General features: G+C 37.1%; 1 long non-coding RNA gene across 1 annotated transcript; it reads left to right on the forward strand.

The window, feature by feature from the left end:
- Positions 1–265: 265 nt before the first annotated feature.
- On the forward strand, positions 266–2,567 carry LOC113027633 (uncharacterized). Its single transcript, XR_003273105.2, has 3 exons — positions 266–464; positions 1,461–1,752; positions 2,062–2,567. It is a non-coding gene; the product is annotated as an uncharacterized LOC113027633 (long non-coding RNA).
- Positions 2,568–10,892: the final 8,325 nt, after the last annotated feature.

The following is a 10,892-nucleotide window of genomic DNA, read 5'->3' on the forward strand; positions in this document are numbered from 1 at the left end:
TGCATAACTACTTCAGAGACTTCAGTCATCTATCTAAAACGCAGTTTGTAAGTCACAATACATGGAACTCAATGATAATTGCGAGAACACATGTCAATAAACATATTTAAAAATTCACAATTCAACAGAGATAGACAAGTATTTGCATATATAGCAATGGTTTTACAACTCTTTACATTTATTAATACTGCCTGCACCTTTAAGACATTTTAAGTCCTCACATAGCTTGCTCTTTTTAAGTAAAACTATTCAGGCAGTGATCTTTGTCAAACCTGTTAAACCTGAAGACACACCCTTCTTGTTCATTTCACTGAGGTAGACAATAACACCAGCAACTCAGCTTTTCATAAGATGGTGTGAGTATCTGTAAGGGTGAAGGTGCCTATCATCAGCAGTCCTTTAAGGAAAGTCTACTCTACAAAGAGAGATTAGAACCGACAGCGAGGTGACTCTGAAAGCAAAGGGTAAGACCATTACTCTTTTTCTCTACTCTTAATGGCCTCCTCTCACTTCCTTTCCAAGTTGCTTTCATGGGTGAGGAGGGTGATGGAATTTCATTACTTATGACTGAAATCCAAAGGAGTTTTGAAAGCCGGGTGAGATGGAAAGGTGCATTCAAAATGCCAGTATACCCTCCAGATGCCAGCAATCTAATTTACTGTCAGTGTTAATAAATGGGTAGCCACTGGATGGCACAGATAAGTTGTTACTTCACCATCAGGGTTATCACTTAATATCTGATAATGTCTTTGGGGAGCAATTGTATCCGACAGTTGAAACAGGGGGCCTCAACTCCTGGCAGGAGAGATGATCATCAGTGTGGAAAGATTGTTAATCTGTCAAATCAATGTGACTTCGCTCAATAAAGTGTTCGTAAAGAGACTTAAGTTTAGACTGTAGTGTTAATGATTCACATTTGTGAAAAATGATCTCTCTTTAATGAAATGGGACACTTCTATGCATAATATGTTCAGCTCTCTGTTGTTTACTGACTAGACATATATCATTACACCGATTCAGGCAGTGTCCTGTCTGTAGACATTGATGTCACATTTACACTGAACCAAAATGTTTCTTTGTACGTTACTGGATTTTCTTTTAGAGCATATAATGTCTTGTGCAGTTCCAAGGAAGAAGCAATATTATCTGCATAATTGAAAGCATTCCTGCAAAACAATGTAAGACGCAGATGATAAAGAAATGAAACCCAGCACTGGCAAAGAAACACATTTGAGTCATGGCACACAGTGAAGCAGTGAAATCTTAACAAACACGACAAAGTGTAATAACAGCATTATGACGCTGGACGCTGGATGTTGTTATTGTAAACAAAGCTCGTATTGTAAAGCCTGAGAGCGTGGGAGTCGCCACATAATGCGGCCCATATAATTCCCTGTGGAAATTCTGCTATAATGAAGCTACACACACGGCGTATTTACTTTCTGCCATTTCCTTCACAGATCTGAACCATCAGCTCTCAAGTCATTGGACTAAGCTCAACTTTTGTCAGAACAAACACTCACAATGGGAAGAGGTGAAAGTGAAGTGTGGGAGGAAAACCCTGACGATGTTAAGCAAACTCAACCCAAAAAACACACAACCACAAAGAGTAAAAGCACAGAGAAATCGGGGAGTAGCTGTCCCGCGTGCTGCTTGAAGACAAGGAACTGCCTGATGAGCCCAGAGTGTGGCAGGGCACTTCAGATCTCCAGTGTTGTTGCTATGTGTGGAATGTGTCTCCGCATGTTTATTGTAAGTCCAAACTTCAGAAACAGCAAGCAGCTATGATACAGCGTATAACTGGTTGGGTGCGCTGATGCTTGAATGGGAAAATAATTTCCTGCTTAGATGAGTATAATCATTGCTAACACAAATATATAACCCTGACATTTAGAGGGTGAATACATTTCATTTGTCTTTTTCTGCACATTGCAATTGAAATACAAGCCAAGTGGAAAAAAATCCACAGAAAACAAAATGATTATTTATGGAAAATTGTCTTCTTTTTCCTAATTTTTCATTATTATTTTCTTTCTTTCTTTTTTTATTTTGAAATTGCAGAGATGAACCTTGGACGACACGACCAACCTGGAATATATTATTATTATTAAATCTCCTCCAGCACTTTGCATGAAAATCATGCCATTACTCAAAGAAGATAAAAATGAAGCAACATATGAGAAAACATGTAAATAAGACCAACACTAATTATTAGTAGTCAATCAGTGGAAACACTGAGGTAAAGTGAATGTTACCTTATTATAAAGTTTAACTTTTTTCTAAAAGGTTTAACACTGAAGCCTCTTGTAATAAAATCATGTTTGCTTAATCAGAATGCTACAGTATTTAGTCAAAGCAGTTGTTGTATATTTATTTTTGAAAAAATTTCATTAATGTAAAAAATAATTATAGTAAATAAACTTGCACATCTAAGTAGTATCTTATCTAGGTTTCTGCTGATGAAAAATGTTAACTAAAGCTTTTAGTAACATCCCTGTAATGACAGCACAAGTGTGTCACCTGTACCAGTGCTAATAATAAAAGCATTTAATTATTTAAATACTTTATACTGTCAACGCCCTCACTTGAAGCCTGTTGGGAAATAACCAGACTAAGGAGGTATCTTCACATATTAACAAAAGACAGCTATGCCATTACTCATGCTTGTGAGTCAGACCCTTTCATGGCGCATTATTGACGTCATGGAAAAGCCACTGAAGATTTTATGTCAATAACATTGGCAACTAGATGGTGGAGAGTTTTATAAATAGCATTTTTACAAAAGTATCACGAGCCAATTCCAGCACTTTTTGGGAAGGAAAAAATTCCAGGTTGCTGGTTGCACAAAACTAGCCTCTTCCTGGCCTCTTCCTTTTCAACAAGGTTTCAGGCTCACCTGATCACTGCAAGGTTTAGTTGACCTTGTTGTGAAAAACCTAGTGGGAGATTCTGTGACACGGTTAAAAATAAAAATTGGCCATCATTAAAAGAAAAAGAGAATGACCTTTCTTGTCAAATAGGGCAAGTGAAACACACACCCCCTTTGCTCTCTGTTGCTTTACTTTTGACTCAACTGCTCATGTACCTGTGTGTGCACGTTTGATAGGGTTAAATTGCTTGCTGTGGCTTACTTGGCTTGATGTAGCTGCAAAATGTTGGTTGCATCTACATGCAATGGGTTGTAGAAATATACAAAGCAGCTTAGCTACCTTGCAGGCTCATTGTTCTTACTGAAACAAGCTGTTCAGTCTAACTGCAAATATTTGGGGAATGTAGTTCTCCTCAATGTTGCCTTTTATAGATGGAACATCTTTCTTTTATTATTAGGCAAGCTAAAAAATCCTAATTTATTCTGGATTGTTGACAAAAGACTCCTCTTTGACGTAGGGCGAAAGAACATGTTGGTCCTATTATTGTTGGTTACAAAAAAGGCAGTTGTTTTGCACTCCCTTCCCCAGGAAAGCCAAATAAATTGAAATGGATTTGTTCGATATCCAAAAAAAAATCACCTTCAATAAAGTTTGCCTAAATAGCTAGCTGATTTTCTGAGTCTAAAATGGCATACAGGTTGAGCTGTTGTGCTCACAACCAGACCACAGTAAGAAAATGCCGTCTTTCCAACAAATCCAAGAGTAGAAAATACTGTAAGGAACATTATTTGTTTGTTTAGCCAAATCCAATGAGACAGTGTTTACCTTTATACCCCTTTATCTACATTTTCATACCTCTTTATTTCAAACTTTGAGCCTCCACCATTGTAAAAGTATCTATTTGAAAAAAGTGCATTAAAAGTATGATAGATCTACTTTAAAGAGGATATGTGGCTACCCTACATATCAGCAATAGCAGAGGGTAAAAGATGTTAGAGCCTTATACTGAAATGCATGGTAGTGAGGAGGGTTGGTAATGGATATTGTTTTCTTTTTTTAAACTGAGAATACATTGTACAGTAAATGGAGTTTATTAATAATTTTCTCAGAACATAAAATAAAGTCATTCTCACACCCAAGTTGAAGGGAAGCGCTGGGGTGGAGATTTTGGCGCTTTTTGTATGTGGAGTTCTGCTGAGTCAGTTAATAAAGTTGGAGTGAGACACTGAGACCTCTTCTGTCGTCTTTACATACCTCCACAATAGCACTATTTCTGCTGCTAACCTACAATCATTTAGGAATGATCATTTTGTTTGACTCTTTTTTTTTTTTTTTCACAAATTACTATTATTCTCATACCACAAAATATTTGAAAAAACCCCAACAAAAATAAAAAAAATAAATAACACAAGTATTGTATCCAAAAATGTACCAAATTTAATACAAAAATGAAAGTCGAGCTTACAGTCAGAAAAGTGAAGGCAGTCAAATTCAGTAAACTCAAAGGAGTCAACAGGCAGATGGTGCACCTGAAAACCGGCAGAAGATCTTCATGAACAAGAGCAAACAAGAAATGGAAAAACAAGTGGAGAACGCAAATTATCTGGCTGCATATCAAGACAGCAAGAGTTCAGCAACAGGCTAAGAGGTAGCAGCTGGGTAAGCACTTACTGTATCTAGTAGATCAGGTGGTTGGCAAATCACTCTATTTTTTGAGTACTGGACAAATGAGCAATGTGCAATCTGCTGTGACAGAAATGAGTATGCATTTTTATTAGTTTTTTAAAGTTTGATTGTGATTTAAGGGAGATGAAATGAGCCAGAAAAGGACACAATATGTGATGAAAGCAAAATTTACCTTTATTATCAGGTGTCATGACCAATAAGACAAACACAATCTGCTCCTGTCAATCATTTCAGTGACCATGTGAGCTGTATTTATTACTTGCAGCCCTGTAGGTCAGCTGCAGATTCCAAATGCATCACATGTACATTATAGCAATGCTAATCAATAAAAAGGCAGAACATATTTTGTTATGCATGATAAAATATGTGTATGGATATTTATGTGTGTATTTATATATATATATAGCATTCTGCCCTTATTGGGAAGCTCTGCTTTTCCTTTCCAGTTGAAAGCTGAATTAGACTGAACTATATAGAGTAATAATGGATAAGCCACCAGGAAAGTAACTGTGAAAATATAAAAACAAAAAGATATTTTGTCATTATGTGTGTGACATTAGTGGGTGGTTTTCTAGACTATCACTGTCAGCGCTCCAAAGAGCTCATCCTTGTAGCAGTGTCATTTCAAACACCACAGCTGACTGAGCCTGACTATGAACTCCAGAACCCTGGATGAAGCCCACTAAGATCAGCTCATACTTCTTCAGTTATGCCTCACATGGAAGCTTGAATACTGACAATAAATCATCTTTCTTTCTGCTTTGTATGAAGTGTCAGTGAGTTCTTAATATCTTTTATGAACAGAAACACTACAGAGAACCCAAAACATTCATATTTGGCAACTTGCAACCAATTTAGGAAAAGGTCTTTGACCACCACTGACTGCTAGAAATAGTCTACAGATCCTCTACCCTCCTCTATTATCATTCTTTACTGTAGTTCTGTTGCCATTTCATCTTTTTACTCCTCAACAAACTCTTGCATCCTTCTTTTGCCGCATCTCGTCTGTGCCGAGTGCCACTGTGTCAGCGTTTTCATCACAATACAGGGGTGACATTTCAAGCCGACAGATTAGGGCCGCTCTCCAATTAATTTTGCTTTCCTTTGCCTGTTAAATACACAATCAAGCAAAGGCAAAATGTCAGTGAAACAAACGAGGTGCCGCCATGTGGCTGACAATTACCGCCAAGCACCTCAGAAATGCCAATATGTTAAAGTGGGAGCAGTGTGTGAGATGAATGGGGACAAACGGCAATCTTTGAGATGCCTTGTTGTTCCAACATCACTAAAACAGGCATGTCAGCGCTGCCAATGTTATCTGATCTAGTGACAGACAACATGTAGATGCAAAGGTCAAATGTTCCTCAAAGTTTTTATCCGATTATATGTTACATAGCCACTAATATCTTTATTAATCCAAATTATTTGTAGAATTAAATGAAGGACTGCTGGTTGAAGAGAGGGAACTCGATGCATGGCGATTCAGAAAACGAAAATAAAATAGCTGAATACCAAATTATTATTATTATCCAAATTATTATGAAAGTTATTAAAGCTTTAAATTGCATTTTTGTACAGTTTACTTTACTAACTGCTCAAACAGGATTATTATTATTAGTGGTAGTAGTAGTAGCTAGGCAACACAGTGCTATCGTACAATGGCACTCAGATGTTCCTTGCTAATCACGTTAGCTAGTAGTCAGTGATAATGGTTGTTTATTACTGCCTAACTCTTTCCTCTAATTCATCATTTTTGAAAGTGGCATGAACATAAAACTTGGGATTTAAAAGGCTTTCTAAGAGGATTTCATGCAGCCTAAGATACTTCTTCAGAAAACTGTCTGTACTTACCCTCTCAGATAGGTGTACAACTTAGAGACTGGAGTATTACTTGAATATTAGATTGACAGTTTATATTCTGAACAACAGCGTATAAACCCTACAGGACAATATTTTTTAATATAATACTGCCCAATATGTTTTGGTTAGACTTATTCCCTCAATACTGCAGGTCAAATACTCACCACTGTGTTACAGGCAAACACAGACATAGAAAACCTTACTGATATACACATGAGTAAGCCTTGCCAATTTGTTAAAAATAAATTCAGAATAGGTATAAAAAAGAGAAAAAAATACATTGTTTTTGGGAGCATAGCACTGTAATGTTGTCCACAGATGACCCTTTGTGGAGGAGAGTGGACTACGCTGAAGGAGAATCAAATCTACTACAATGAGAGCCAACCCACGTCGGGGCTGATCAGGATTTCAAGCTGTTCCTGTTGGATAGTGATTCATTATGAGCACACCAAGTCCATCTGTTGATTCTGCTCTAAGCCATGGATGTCTCTCTGCTACATATCTCATAGGGCTAAATGTGCCAAACCTGGGTGAAACGCACCCACCTGTCTCCTCCCACCCAAGAGAGGAATGGTGGAAAACCAGTCCTGTGTACTGCTAGAGGGCTACATTGTGTTTGTCAGGTTGAGGAAACAGAAATCCTCCTCGCTTTTCCAAGTTAGTTTAATCACCACCTTTTGCCAAAATGCACAGCAGGCCCAGCCTTTGATTGACTTGGCCCACAGTCAGCTAAATGCAATTTGTTGCATAAATGCTAAATCGATGGGTCCTTACACCAATAGAATGACACGGCAGTGTTACATGATAGTAGAGTCAAGGTTCTTCACAGCTTATGGTCATGGAGAGATGCCAAGATTCTAAAATGATTCCGAAATGCAAAATCTCTGAAATTCTTGCAAAAAAGCCCCCAAAACGCATCTATTTTATTTCTAGCTCACCTTGCAATTGAAAGCCTACATGAATATGTTTTCACAGACAAGAAATACCTGCTCACTTGGCACTTACTGACAAGGTCCATCTCTCACTGAATGAATACTGATTATATCATATTATAAAAGATCTTCTGATGATTAGACATCTCTCAGACCCACTGAGAGATGTCCGGTCACCTTATTCATCCACAGGGGAACAATTCATATATTCCCAGATACCTTGAACAATAAGACTCTGGGCATGTCTTTTTTTACCCTGAACTTTTTTTTCTCTTCCCCTTTTACTGACACCAAGAAGATGAAAGGGGGAAAAGTGATAAAAATGTTTGACTACGCGCTGTTTGTGTGTGTGTTGCACTACTGTTTGTGTACGTTGTAGAAAGTGGGGGAGATGAGAGAGACCAGGACAGGGAAAGAGAATGAGACAGAGAAAGAGATGAGATTTGTGATCTCATCTGTTCACCCGGGGCCTCTCTCCAGAGCAGCCTTTTACTGTCGTCAATCATCTCCATGGAGACATCTTAAAAGTCTGATGGATGGGAGGCTTTGATGCATTTCAAACATGGCTGTGATACACGTTGGAGAGAATGTGGATGGAAGCCACTCACCTTGCGTTGGGCTTGATTACACCCCCAAGCAATAGAAAGAGTTGGGCCTCTAGTTAAAGTGCAGTAGTGTTACAGGTCACTGACAACAATAACAACTGCCAAGAATATACATGAGTGTTTTTTCCTTTTCTTATACCTGCAGTTCACATAAACAGGTAGAAATCTGCCAGCTTGGATAAAATAATGAGTACAGAGAGGAGAAATTCCTAGTGATTACACATAAATTACTGCATGTGTTGCTGGGTAGTCATCACATTACATGAAGTTTTCTTTAATAGAGTATTAGCATGGACTTTGACTTAGAAAGAAACAGTTTTAAATGTCACAGCCATGGTTCATGGTTATTCCACATAAACTATTTTTTTCAGATAATAAGACAGTCTTAAACATGTTATGTATATTGTTACCTTCAAACAAAGAGGACTGCTTGAGAAATACAGTGGAATTAATTATTATTTTAAAGGATTAGCCAATATTATGGTATTAGTATGAGCTTACTGGCACTGTCAAATTAAAATAAAAAATACTAAATGTTAAGATATTAATATTTTATTTCTGGCAGATACATACATAGATTAGTACCCCAGTACTCTCACATTCGGCTACATGAATGCCAATGTAATATTGCTCATGTATAACCACAGTGATTTTTAGTTGAAATTTCTTTGTAATTAAGTGGTAATATCTTGTTGTTGTTTATATAATTCCCTCATTGTTTCCATCTTAATTTCTTACTATTAGCACATTATTATTCAACTAATAGTAAAATGCTGCTGAAATCAATTAATATGCTTAGACCATACCACTTATCCAGAAAGCATGCACAGCTTCAGGGAAGTATGAGCATTAATATATTTAAATGGAAACCCTCGAAACAGAGATCTTTGCTGTATTTTTCTTTCTTTTTCTTTCTTTTTTTTTTTAAATACTTTTGCAATTTGGAACTTTTATGTCTTTATGCTAAGCTAAGCTGGGTTAATATTATTGGGATTTGTACAGCAGCATCAATTTTCTGCTCTAACTTTTGGGAATGTGCATATTTCTCTTTAATGGATTTAGACTGAGTACGAGTTAATTGTAAAGAATCAGTTAATGCAGTAAGGTCTGTAGGTGCAGGACAGATATGAATCTGTTATCCTTTAACGAGGCAGGAGTTTAAATGAGGTTAAATAATAATAAAGTTTAGGATTTCTCTATTTCATGTAGGTAACTGTGTGTACTGCCATATAAGCAATTGTTCATCTGCAGTTGGGTCTTTATTTTATTTCAAGAGTCAATTTAAACCATACAATTATGTAGATTTTTAATTATTATACTTGAGTAGGAAACAGAGCTGTAAGTCTAAAAAAAGTAAGTCTATATTACTGTTCTTGAGTGATAGACTTTAATGTAATATACTGCAGTGGGATATACACACCAACAAAATGGACATGTGATGAAAAATCTATATTCTATAGGAAACACAGATGGTTTTCTGCTTGGCAGATACTACTGGTAGATGCCCTTGTCTGTTTCTCAAGAACAAGGTCTCTGTGCCTTGCATTCTCCCTTCCAGCAAACAAACAAAGCTGATGTAATCCTCAGCTTCCTTAAAGCCTGATAAGAGGGAGTCAGGGTCAGTAGGACAAAACAGAAGAAATACATTTGGTGTATCATTAGTGTCTCTCAGGCTCTGCGCAGGATTAGCTGGGCTGCTTTCATTGCAGTTTTACCGCCAAGACCAACTTAGTACTGAACTTTGTTCCTCACCCAAAGGATGTGGAAGTAGAATTCAATATGCTCTCACCTGTTTTTCTGAGATTTTGCAGGAAGTTCAAGTCTTTTGGCTTGCAGCCTTCACAGCACTTACTTTGTCAGCATAATTTACGGCCATTAGAACTGGTAACATAACAGTCCTTCCGAGTTTAACTCTAGAAAAAAATGCTTTCACTTATACCTAAGGAGGAAAAAAGACAGCAATGACGTCCCAAAGAGCATTCGGGGCTGTAGCAATACACTGTAGACATTTTAAAGTGTAGGATAAAAAAAAAAAAAAAAACTTACCTCCTTTCTTGTTTTCACTCTTTGTTCTCAAAAATAGATGGCTGTCATTGATGGTGGTAGATTGCTGCTTTTTCTGAGTCTGTCAGTCACAGAAAGAAAGTTTTAGTCAGCTCCAAAGATGACATTTTACACCTGTAACTTCAGGTATAAAACTGCATGATGATTCTTAAATGATATCTCTTTATCACCTATTCAGGTTGTAAATCGTGTTTTTAAAAAGTAACTAAGTAATTAATTACTTTTGAAAATAAGTAATCAGTAAAGTAACGGGATTACTTTTTGGGAAAAGTTACTTGAAAAAAGTAATCAGTAATTAATTACTGATTACTTTTTTCAAGTAACTTGACCAACACTGGTCGGTAGTGCTCAGAATTATTGGGTGCTTTTATTCGAAAACAGACGAACAGAGTATTTTACTCACTCTAGAGATTTAGCCTCTTTCGTTTTTTTAGTCTAAGTCAGGGGTCGGCAACCTGCGGCTCTTTAGTCCTTATAGTGCGGCTCCCCGTGGTTTGGGAAAATAAATTAGAAGTATTTAGCTGAAGTGTATTTTATTTATGTTAGTTCTTCTTTTTTTTAAACTTGTACTTCTAAATTGGAAGATTATTGTGATATTGAAATATAAAAATAAAATTAGATTATATTATTTTCTCATCGCTCAAAATAAGCGTCACACTCGCGGAAGCCCGTGTACCCGCCAAAACGCCGTGCATTTATCGAGACTTTCAACCCCAGGTAGGCCAATTATGGATCTTCGGATCCACATTATGTCAGCGGCTATTCTCCACTGTGAACTATGTTAAAAACAAACACCGCTCACGCCTCACAGATGACAGCTTATAGTCCTGCGTAAAGATGAAAGTGACTTTGTACAGCCCCGATTTGCAGACGCT

The sequence above is a fragment of the Astatotilapia calliptera genome, chromosome 8 (genome assembly GCF_964374335.1).
Source record: "Astatotilapia calliptera chromosome 8, fAstCal68.1, whole genome shotgun sequence".
NCBI classification, from domain to species: domain Eukaryota; kingdom Metazoa; phylum Chordata; class Actinopteri; order Cichliformes; family Cichlidae; genus Astatotilapia; species Astatotilapia calliptera.